Consider the following 12,103-nt stretch of genomic DNA (forward strand, 5'->3'; position numbering starts at 1 on the left):
AAAAGAACATGATATTAGGCAAGTTTGAAAAAGTATCAAAGCTAACATGAAATAAAACATTAATGATTGAATTTCAACACTCAGGGACTGGGAGCTTCAGTTGAGACACATCTGAAGAGGGATCTGGAAAACAGATCTAAAGAGGATGTCCAGAAGGCATGGAGGAGACAAAGAAAGGGAATGAAGAGAGGGAGACTTGACCAGGACTAACTGTTGAAATCAGTCCCAGAGGGAGAAAGTAGAGAAAACAGGGCAAAGATAACATATGAATTTTTAAGAATTAAGGAAAATCATGAATTCTCAACTTTAGGAAGCACAGTCCTGAGCATGATACATAAAAACAAATCCATGATAGGCACAGTGTAATGCAACCATAGAAACCCAAAAGACAAAGATAGAATCTTAAGTTGCAGCCACTGCAAAGAGATAAATTCCTACAAAGCAAGAATAGACCAGAAGACAGAATGTTGACTCTGTCCAAAGTGCTGAGAGAAAAATCGCAGTCCTTCTAGGGTCTTCTGCTCAGTGAAGCTAAGCTATCAATCAGTCAAGAACAAAGAGGAAAATACATATTTTCTTTTTCTTTCTTTCCTTCTTTTTTTTTTTTTTTTTTTTTTTTTTTGAGAGAGAGTGTTTCTCACTCTGTCACCCAGGCTGGAATGAAGTGGTGTGATCTCAGCTCACTGCAACCTCCGCCTCCAGGGTTCAAATGATTCTTCCACCTCAGCCTCCCAAGTAGCTGGGATTACAGGCATGCACCAAGACTCCTGCCTAATTTTTATATTTTTTGGTAAAGACAGGGCTTCGCCATGTTGGCCAGGCCGGTCTTGAACTCCTGACCTCAAGTGATGTGCCTGCCTCTGCCTCTCAAAGTGCTGGGATTATAGGCATGAGCCACTGAACCCGGCCAAGTCTCAAAAACTCAGATAGTTTACCCAAAGTAGATCTCCTCTGAAAGAACTTCTAAAGTTTGTAATTCAGGGAGAACGAAGTTGAACTTAGAATCAAGGACTGATAAGGAAAGAGAAATAATGAGTAAAGAAATAGATAAAAGAGTAATTATAAAAATACAGAATGAAACAATAATAGTAACACTAATGACTAATTAAAGAGTAAAGAAAAAGAATCAAATTATCAAGAAGTAATGTTTTGTCATTGGTCATGCTAAAGAATTCTAAAGTTCTTGTATTAGAAGGAGAGTGAGAGTAACGTAGCAGCAATAACAATAACTACAGTTAATTTAAAAGCCTGCTCTACACATGGCATGGTCTTAAGCCTTTTTAGGTAATTAACTTATTCCCCAGAACAGCCCTGTGAGTTTGATATTATTATCATCACTATTTTGCCCAAGGGGAAAACTGGCCCTCAGGAGGCCAAAAGTGACTTCCCAAGGGACACAGTGGGGTGTGGCTGAGTTGTGATTCAATCTGGCAGTCAGGTTCTGAGCAGGTCTTCCTAACCATGGCAATGTTACATTGATACTTTGTTAAGAAGTGTGTCAGCATTTTAGGAGAAGAATTAAAAGAACAGAAACAGAGTTGACAGCTTCTAAATCAATTGAGCAAAAATGGAATTAAAAATACTTGATCATGTCAAAAGAAGACAGGAAGAGAAAAAATCATAGAAAAAGCACAATAAATGAAAAATCATATGGAAGATATAAATCCAAGTATATTAGTAATATCAATAAATGTAAGGAACTAATGGTATGTTTTGAGGGGAGTAAAGCAGAATGGTTTAATTGAATATAAAAAAATCCATATGCTGCAGAAAGGAGACAAACCAAGGAAACAAAAAAGATGAAAGTAAAAGAATGGGAAAAGATGTTCCAGGCAAATACTAGCCAAAAGAAAGCTGGTATAGATACATTAGAAGCGATGATATTTTAATTATCACTGGTTTATTATTTGGCTTTAAGGCAAAAATCGTGTTTAGGGATAAAGTCACCACATAATGATAAAGGGTTAAATTCTCCAGGAACATACAACAGTTTAAACCGATAGCAACACAATACTAGAGTCTTAAGGCCCATGCAACAATGAAACAAAACATGACTGAATTATAAGAAGAAATTGAGAAATCCACAGTTATGATGGGAAAGTTCTCTCAGTGAACAATAAATAAAGCAAACAAAATTTAGTAAGGCCATGATACAGGTGAAGAACACAAATGATAAAGGAACCTTCATGTAGTGAATATACATAGAATCCTTAACCAGACAATGAGCAAATACATATTTTTACACGGAATATTTGTGAAAATTGACCGTGCATTACCTAGACCTAGGGCAAATTTCAAAGAATAGGTATACAGACCACATTTTCTGACTACAACAAAATCAAATTATAAATCAAAAACAAAAATAACTAGGATATATACATAATATTTTTGAAACACTTTTGAATAGCTCATAAGTAAAAGAAAATCATAATAGGAGTTAGAAAACATTTAGGACATACCAATATTAAAATATCATACATAAAAATTTGCAAATTAAGCTAAAATAATACAAAGAACAAGTGTTATATCCTAAAATGCTTATATAAGGAGAAACCTAAAAACTTCATCATAAAGAGTTAGAGAAATTATAGCAAAATAAATTCTGAGAAAATGGAAGAAGAAACTAACAGAAAACAAATTAATGAAACACAGAACAAAAGGGCAACAAACATAATTTAAAAACCTAAAAAATACTACAAACCTCTGGCAAGAAAAAAAAGCACAAACATTATTAGGACTAAAAAAGGAAACATATAACAAATTCAGCCTAAATTTTTAAAAATTGTAAGAAAGACTTCTAAATTTTTATGTTCCTCAAAACAAACTCTCAAGAGATATAAAGCAAAATGGGAAGAACATTCTAATCCAACTAGAAACTAAGGTTAAAAAATAATAGAAGAGAAATAAAGAATTCTATAATCACAAGAGGGAAATTTGAATACATCTTTTTCAGTTATTGACAGAAATAGCCTTCAAAAAATTAGTAAAACTATAAAAGATTTGAACAATGTGATTTACAAATGTGGCTTAATAAACATACACAGAACGCTGAAGTATGGGATTGTTACCATTCTGATAAAATGTTTTCTAATGTTTCATTAGAATATTTCTAATATTTCATTGTGATTTTGTCTTTTATACACAGATTATTTAGAAGGGAAGATTAGAAAGGAAGAAATAAAACTATTTTCATTCACAAATAACATGATTGTCTATGTAGAATATCCAAATACCTTTTTAAAAGAAAAGGGAAAAACTCCTAGAACTAATATAAGTGAGGTTAGTAAAGTCACAGGATGTAAGATCAGCACTGCTGAGCTTAATATTTTGCTGTTGCCATCTTGAAATTCTGAATAATTTTTGAACAAAGGGCTTCACATTTTTATTTTGCACTGAGTTCCACAAATTATGTAGCTAGTCCTACCTAAGATGTCATAGTAGCTGTGGTCCTTATTCAGAGTTATCTAACTGCAATGTCCACATTAGCTTTATTTCCAACCATAGTCATTGGAAAAATTTGCTCAGTGCTTTACTCTGAGAATTTGTCATTGATTTTATTTATATGTCATTCTCAAAAAGATGGTTCTTCAAAACCACCTCCATGAGAGACTAAGAAGGCCAATGGGAAACCTGCTTTGCTCCTCATACGCTATTCTTTCATGACTCCAAACTCTTCTTATCCCAGTATATCCAAGCTGCTCTTGATGGATCACACATTGCTGCACTGCTAGCAATTACACCTGGCTCTATGTACAAATCTTCAATGGTTGGATCACACTTTAGGACGAAATAGGACTGAATGAAGTGGACAGCAAATGCTGACTTGCCCCTGACACCTCTTTCAATCTCTTGTCCATATCCTTGGAATGTTGCAAGGCCACACTAGCCCACAAAACCCCAATCCCTAGGTCCAGCTCCAGATGTCTGCCTGGCAGGCTGATAGAGAGTAATCAGGTGAGCCTCCAAAAGGGCGAGTTCACTTAGGGGTACCACTGCACCAGAGGCTGGTCAGGGTTCTTTGAGGGATAGAGATGTGTGGTATCTGGCTGGAACATATCGTGGTAGCTAGTGAGGGGCTCTCTCCTCAGCACCTGCTCCCTCTTAGTATCTTTGGATTTAATTTACTGTTGTTTTTGTTGTTGTTGTTTTACTAACTTATTGGAATGAATGCTTAATTAATTCTCCTTTTTTCCTAATATATTCTTACAAGCCTATAGATTTTCTTTTAAGTACTATTTTGGCTTCATCTTAGATTTTGATATATAGTATTGTTGTTACCATTCTGATAAAAATGTTTTCCAATATTTCATTGTGATTTTGTTTTTTATACACAGGTTATTTAAAAGTGTGTTTTTATTCATTTCCAAACATATGGGGTTTCTCTAGGTTATTTTTGGTTGATTTCTAGCTCAGTGGCATTATAGTCAGAATACACACTTTGTATGATTTCAATCGTTGAAATTTGTTGAAACTTGCTTTATGGCCCTGTCCAAAAAAAAATGGTTCATGGTTTACAGTCATCGTAAAAATGGTCAATTTTTATAGATACTCTATGTGCTTGAAAAGCATGTGTATTGTGTAGATATCTTTGCTTTCTTCCTGATTTGAGGAATAAGCCTTTCAATCTTTCGCCATTTTGTATAATTTAGCTATAAGGTTTTTGTAGGTGCATTTTATGAGGTCGAGAAAGTTGCTTTCTTATTCCTAGGCTGCTGATAACTTTTATTATGGGTGCATTTGAATTTTGTTAAATGGTTTTACTGTATCAGTTGATATGATCATGTGATTTTTCTTCTGTGGTTATTATGGTGGACTGTATTGATTGGTTTCCAAATATTGAAATATTCTTGCTATTCCTGGATAAACTCCATTGATCCTGATATTTTATTTTTTTCATATATTCCTGGGTTTGATTGCTAATATTTTGTTGAGGATTTAAGCTCATGAAGGATACTGGTCTGTAATTTTCTTTTCTTGCACTGTCTTTGTCTGGTTGCCAGAATCTCTGAATACAATGTGTATTTGTCTTATTAATATTTTTCTTTCTGCTGTATCAGTTTTTGCTTCATGTATTTTGGAGCTATGTTATTTGGTGCATTTACCCCTAAGATTGCTATGCCTTCTTGATGGACTTATTCCTTTACTGATGTGTAATATTCTTTGTCCTTAGAAATTTTCTTTGCTCTGCAGTCCAATTTATCTAATATTCATATAGCCATTTCTGAGGATTATAAGCTCCTCTCACTTATGAACATAAATTCAGAAATTCTTTAAAAAGTAGCAAACTTTGTTCAGTAATATCTGCAAAGATGATATATGATGACCATGTTGTATTAATTTCAAGGATGCCGAGGTTTACTTTTAGAAAATAAGAGATTAAAGGAGCAAGTCAAATTGTCTCAGTAAATGAAGAGAACAATTTTGATAGAAATTCCACATTCACTTGTAATTAAACACACCTTTTAGCAAGCAGAAGAAATATTAGTGTAAATAATACTAACTGCTCTAACAAGCAAAGCAAAAATCTCCATGGCTTACTGGTGGTAGTGATGGAGGCAGTGAGCATGGCGGTACGATCTGTGATGCGATGCCTGGCAGAGCCTTTAGTGGTGTCTACCTTAGAGTAGCTATGTAACCTCCAAAACTGATTCTCTGGCTCTCTGGGGAGTCTGCGAGCTACACAATATCCTTTATTACACTTATTTTCTGCTTAGTCTTGTGAGAATTAGTTTCTATTGTTTCCAACTAAGAATTCTGACTGATAGAAAATGTGGTGCCTGATGTGTACCACATCAGTGAATAGTAAGGACTCAAATATTTCAAATTGGAAGGTTGATAACCTTTATTATATTGTGGCAAAATATTTATCAATCTGTTGCCTGTTGTCTTTTGAGACATTGACCATATGCCAACCATATGGCATATGTTAGAAGACATATGGAAAAAAATCACATTGATAGGGCTCCTTTTTGCAGAGTTCAGCAAAGTTCTAAGGAAGATAAATAAACTCAGGCTAGGAGAGGACCACATCAAGGTCATGGCCATGACATAATTAGCTAAGAACTCTGAAATAATCAAGGTACACTTTTGGGTTTCTAGAAAGTTTTAAATGTGTAGTACCATAAAAGCCTGATGTGCCCAATTCTTGTCAATATTTCCTCATCAGAATTGTTGTGTGATTTTTAATACATAGAGTTGACCAAAATAAAAACCTTCCATTTATTTTTGAAAGATCTGTATTAGCAAAAGTGCCACCAGTCTGGACTAAAAGGGACTGACTATTCAAGATATAAAAAAAAAACTTCTAAGCTTCTGACTTCATATGGAAAGAAAGAAAAAAGATAAGGCTATTCAGCCACCAAAGTGGCTTTTCACATTCTCCAAAGTGCCCTTTTCAGACGGGCACTTCAGAAGGACATAACCCAAGGAGTGTTATGGAGAAGAAAAGACCTTTCAGAGGATGGATCCAAGAGTCACCGAGAGCAATGAACTGATGCAGAAATGTAAGCTTATTGTGGGAAAAGTAGAAATAGAGATGAGCAAAAAGAAATACCCTCTTATCCTACCACCCTATCAGAGACACAATTAACCTTAAATGATTTGGTGTATAGGTTTCCAGACTTTCCCCCGTGCCACCAACAACTCGTGCCCTTCTGTGTAGCTTCTCTTAGTGCTCTTGTGACTCTGTTCTTTGCATTGATGGAAAAGCCATATGTGGTGGCTCTCCAGGATTCTTGAAAAAAGCTCAGCCCTGGCCTTTCCAGACAGCTCGTTGGGAGTTTAGAACACCCTTTTGTCATCCCTTTGAGATCTTGGCTGGATGCCACCCTGGGCTCCTCTCTGGCTCACTACCCTCCTCTCCTGGCCTTCTTCACCGGCTTTGGTTAATGAAACTTGATGGATCATAGTGCCGAGCACTGTGCTTGGTGCTGGGGGCACAAAGATGCATTTTACATAGTCCCTGCTCTTAAGGAGCTGAGTGAGGATCTAGTGGGTGGAACCAATGTATAAGCAGAAACCATTAAAATAATCTAGTCACTAATTTCAACAGTTCCCATGAGGGAAGCATTTAAAAATGATTTCACACACAGAGTTTGGTCCCCAATTTTAGAAAAAACTTATAAATCCTGTTAAAACATGGCTTCAGCTAAGAAGTCCCAATGAATTTTAAATGTTTATTTAACATTTAAAGCAGCAGATTTATGAGAAATCTATTCAAAATGTTGAATTTATAGTAGTTGTACTCTTTCCACATGTTTTGCTTATAGCTCAAATTAGCCTTTTTAAAAAACACAGTTGCTTAATGATGCTGAATTAATCATTCACTCAGCAATAATTCTTACCAGTGGAAGCACGATGACTTCTCTCATAAAACATGGAGAAAAACAACTCATTTAGTGACTTAGTGGCAAAGTAGTATGTTGGAATTTTGATTGCAGTAACTGAAGATGAGTAGGGTTATTGAGATCATACTTTTTTGCACATTAAAAACTATTTCTTATTAAATAAATTTATTAATAAAACTAACATTTGTTTTCTACTTGTGAATGTATATAGAGTCATGCACTTTTATTTTATTTAATTCTCACAAAAACCCTAAGGGTAGGTATTTATACCTACATTTTCCAAATGAGGAAACTGAGGCTTAGAGGGATTAATTGACTCAATCAAGATCAGAGGACTTATACAGAGCAAGGATAAGATTTGAACCTAGGTCTGCCTTTTCACCATTGTGATAAACTGCTGAATAATGATCATTGTGGGCACCATTGTAAGCACTTCACAGGTATTAAATTACTTAATCCTCTCTAACAAGTTTATGAGAAATCTATGACTATTACCATCTCCATTTTAGAAATGAGGGAAGAGAGGCACGGAGAGAGTAAGTCACTTGCCCTAGGACCCTGAGCTCGTAAGTAGTGGGGCTAGGTTTTGAACCCAGGCCTCTAACTCAGGCATCCATTTTTTTGCTCACCTCACTCAAGGAAAGCCATTATTGTTTATTAAACAAATTGCTTTTTGATACACATAAAATATTGTAAAAATAAGCATTAGCAAGTGATTTGTTCATGAGCCGTGATGGCCACTGTGTGCCTCCCATTGCACTGGATGGTGATTGTGAGAAAAGAAAAGACCACAGTTCTTTTTTATAGAACAGCATCTCACTCTATCACCCAGGCTGGAGTGCAGTGGCATGATCATAGCTCACTGTAACCTCAAACCCCTTGCTCAAGTCATCCTCCTGCCCCAGCCTCCCAAAACACTGGGATTACAGGCTTAAGCCATGGGCACGGTCCCACAGTTCTCGTGTTCAGTGAGCTAGATGGCTCTTATCAGATGATCACAAGGACAATGGCGCTTTCAGGGAGGTTCAGGAGCCAGGTGTACATCTAGCAGGGACCAGGTTGGCCTGTGAGATTGAAAGGGAAGTCCCACAGATGGTCAGAGTGCCATCTCCTTGGGATGACAGAAAGCTGTCCATGAGCTGGGTTCAGTGGCTCATGCCTGTAATCCCCACACTTTGGGAGCCCAAGGTGGGTGGATCACGAGGTCAGAAGATTGAGACCATCCTGGCCAACATGGTGAGACCCTGTCTCTACTAAAAATACAAAAAAATTAGCTGGGAATGGTGGCGGGCGCCTGTAATCTCAGCTACTCAGGAGGCTGAGGCAGGAGAATCACTTGAACCCGGGAGGCGGAGTTTGCAGTGAGCTGAGATCATGCCACTGCACTCTAGCCTGGGTGACAGCACGAGACTCCATCTCAAAAAAAAAAAAAAAAATGCTGTCCATACAGAAGCTGCCATGTCCGTTTCCACCAACAACTACCTCTGGCCTCCAGGGCCTTCAGCAAGGGAAGAGAGGAAAAGGCATTTGGAGTGTGCCACAACCTTTCAACTGTGATGAGAGACGCTAGGCACTGGAAGGCTGGCTCCAGTGATGGCATTTGTTCTTTGGAGTGACCCTCTGATCAGAAGAAGCCATCTGGACCAACTGTGTCCCATCCTTCTCAGCTCTCCTTTATCCGAGAGGGAGGGGTGAGCTGCTGAGGACAGCACAGGCTACAGGGATCCAGCGGATCCAGAGATCCACTGCTAGAACCGAACGCTGGCTAGTGCTTGAAGAGGGTGCTGATACAAAGAGCCATCCAAGGACACTGAAAGCAGCAGAAACCTTCACTGGGCAGGCAGTGTTCCCAGCACCTCGGATCTCCAAGAAAGGCTGAGGCTCTTCTTGCCAAGGGAAGAGTTCAGGACGTCCTTGGAAGCAGAAGGAAAGCTAGGATCCATCCACCTGGCAGGCACTTTCAGCCTGTCTTTCCTTTTTGTTTTTAGTCTTTTCCCTATTCTCCTGTTTGTGCAGACAGAATTAACTTCTACATAACTCACTTTGCAAATCTCCAAATAAAAATCATGGAAAACATCATACTATATGAGCAAGTGATTGAACTTCTCTAATTCTTACTATGTCTCATCTGAAAAGCGAGGAAAACCACAGGATCTATCTTATAAAATCGAGATCAAATGAGACAGTTTGTATTTTAGCTCAGTGCCTCAAAATAATTATGCCTGAGTAATCCAAGTCTACCACCTGCTGGCAGCATTAGGTAAGTGCAGAATTTGTTTCTTCAAGAGGCTAAAAACTGGTGCAAATTGAGTCAGCAAATCCTAAAGAGAAGAATGGCAAACATGATCACACCTCTGACCCTCTGCCTGGGTTACTGAATGGACCAGATTTCAGATGATTTTCAATATTGATGTTGGTGTCCTTTAAAAGTTAGTTTCTGAATTATTTCTTGATCAGATTACTTAAACCTACTTTACATCGACCATTCTTTTGGGGTTCCCTATTTTTCTTAGAATTCTTTAAGGACGCTGCTTTGCATTGGTGATTTCATTAGGTAGAGTCTCTCTCTCTCTCTTTCTGAGTGGGTGTGTGACTGTATACAAAAATATATAAATGTACATATAGAAAACGTTTTAATATGTATAGAGATGTGTATATGTATATATAGAGAGAGTATTTTAATGCATCTATGTAGAGTGTGGGTGTACATTGAGAGAGCTTTAATATATAGTGCCCATTCTCAGCAGCAGATCTAGGTTTTGTGAGCCTAAAATGCATGCAATTTTAAAGTAATCTTTAAGGAAAAGAATACAAAATCAGGCCAGGTGCAGTGGCTCATACCTGTAATCCCAGAACTTTAGGAGGCTGAGGCAGGAGCATCACTTGAGGCCAGGAGTTTGAGACCAGCCTGGGCAATATAGTGAGACTTCATTTCTATAAAATACTAAAAATTATCTGAGTGTGACTGCATGCACCTGTGGTTTCAGCTACTCTGGAGGCTGAGGTGAGAGGACTGCTTGAGCCAGGGAGGTGGAGGTTGCTGTGAGCCAGCCTGAGTGACACAGCAAGACCCCGTCTCAAAAAAAAAAAGAAAAAGAAAAAGAAACCCTGCAAAACAAAAAACAAACCAAAACCCAATAAAAACCCAACCCCAAACAGAAACAAACAAAGAATATAAAACCATGAATTAAAAATTAGATACAAAAAGATTGACTTGCATGAGAAGAGAAGGGGCTTTGGAAGAAGTCTGCACAGTAACAGCCCTGAGCTGAAACCTTGTTACCTTTGTAATAGATCTGCCTCTGCCTGGTTTCTCACTGCCTCCTTTTCTTGTCCATCTAAGTGCTGCCCAACCTCTCCAGGGTTACTTTTACAGTGCTTTTTGCAGTTTACAGAGTGAAGCACTTTTTGTTAACTTTCTAAACGGTCCCATGAAGACCTGTCCTGGTCTTTCCTCTTCAACTTATGGGTGGAAACAAATTGTTTTGACATCACTCGGAGACACTATTTGCTGCAGTCAGGACAGAGTCCTCCATTCATTGAGACCTGGGGATTTCCTTTCCACCTGGGTGCTGAAGCTCTCTGTTGCAGGAAGCATGTCTGGTTATCAAAAATTATTATCCTCGGCCGGGCACAGTGGCTCACACCTGTAATCCCAGCACTTTGGGAGGCCAAGGAGGGTGGTTCACCTGAGGTCGAGAGTTTAAGACCAGCCTGAGCAACATGGTGAAATCCTGTCTCTACTAAAAATACAAAAATTAGCTGAGCATGGTGGTGGGTGCCTGTAATCCCAGCTACTCGGGAGGCTCAGGCAGGAGAATTGCTTGAACCTGGGAGGTGGAGGTTGCAGTGAGCCGAGATCACGCCACTGCACTCCAGCCTGGGTGACAAGAGCAAAACTCCTCAAAGAAAAAAAAAATATTATTCTCTCATTTCCTCCTGGGACACAGCAAATATTATGTCACATTTATCCACAGTTTGGTAAAATAGCCTTACTTTTTTTTTTTTAAGCTAAATAGATAACTAGCTAAAACTTTTTAACCAGAAAAGGTGAAGTTACCTTAGAAAAAATAATCGAAAATTGGACACTCAAGACCCTTCTACCCCCATACAATTGCTTTCCAGTGGCTAAAGTCAACGTACACTATTTGTATTCTGTTTTACTCTAAAGATTTTGTGTATTTCAACATGGTCTTCATAAGTACATTTAAATAATGCATGGTTGTATTCATGTATTATAAGTAATACAAATATACCTCATATTGATAGACATATAAATTTCCAGTTTTTAATTTTATAATTAATACTGCAATAAACCTTGTTTTTGAACATGGCTATTATTCATTTTTTTTGCTCCTGCTAAATTATTTTCTAAGAATATGAATGGAATTCCAGGATAATATTTATGAAAATATTGCCAGGTACAGTCATAGTATTTTCCACTAGAAATGTGCAATATAAAGCGTGCAGTGTTTCACTAGCATGCAGATCCATGTGTTCAGGTTCCCTGCAGTTGGGCTTTCAAGTGTATCATAAGGAACATACACTCCAGTTCTTCCCTGGTGTAGCTTGTTGTGTTCGTGGCACCTTCATAGGACCAAGGAGGCAGCATGTACAGCCTCTAGGGAGAATGAACCAGAGTGGCTTCAGGATTTAGAGAAGGTAGAAGTGTGCCTGATGACAAGAATGCGGGGAGAGTAACGGGAACTGAGGAGTGGACAGAGTGACCCTGCATCTTTCCCCACCCAGTTCTAGTG

This window comes from Pan troglodytes, chromosome 17, assembly GCF_028858775.2.
Source record: "Pan troglodytes isolate AG18354 chromosome 17, NHGRI_mPanTro3-v2.0_pri, whole genome shotgun sequence".
NCBI lineage: Eukaryota > Metazoa > Chordata > Mammalia > Primates > Hominidae > Pan > Pan troglodytes.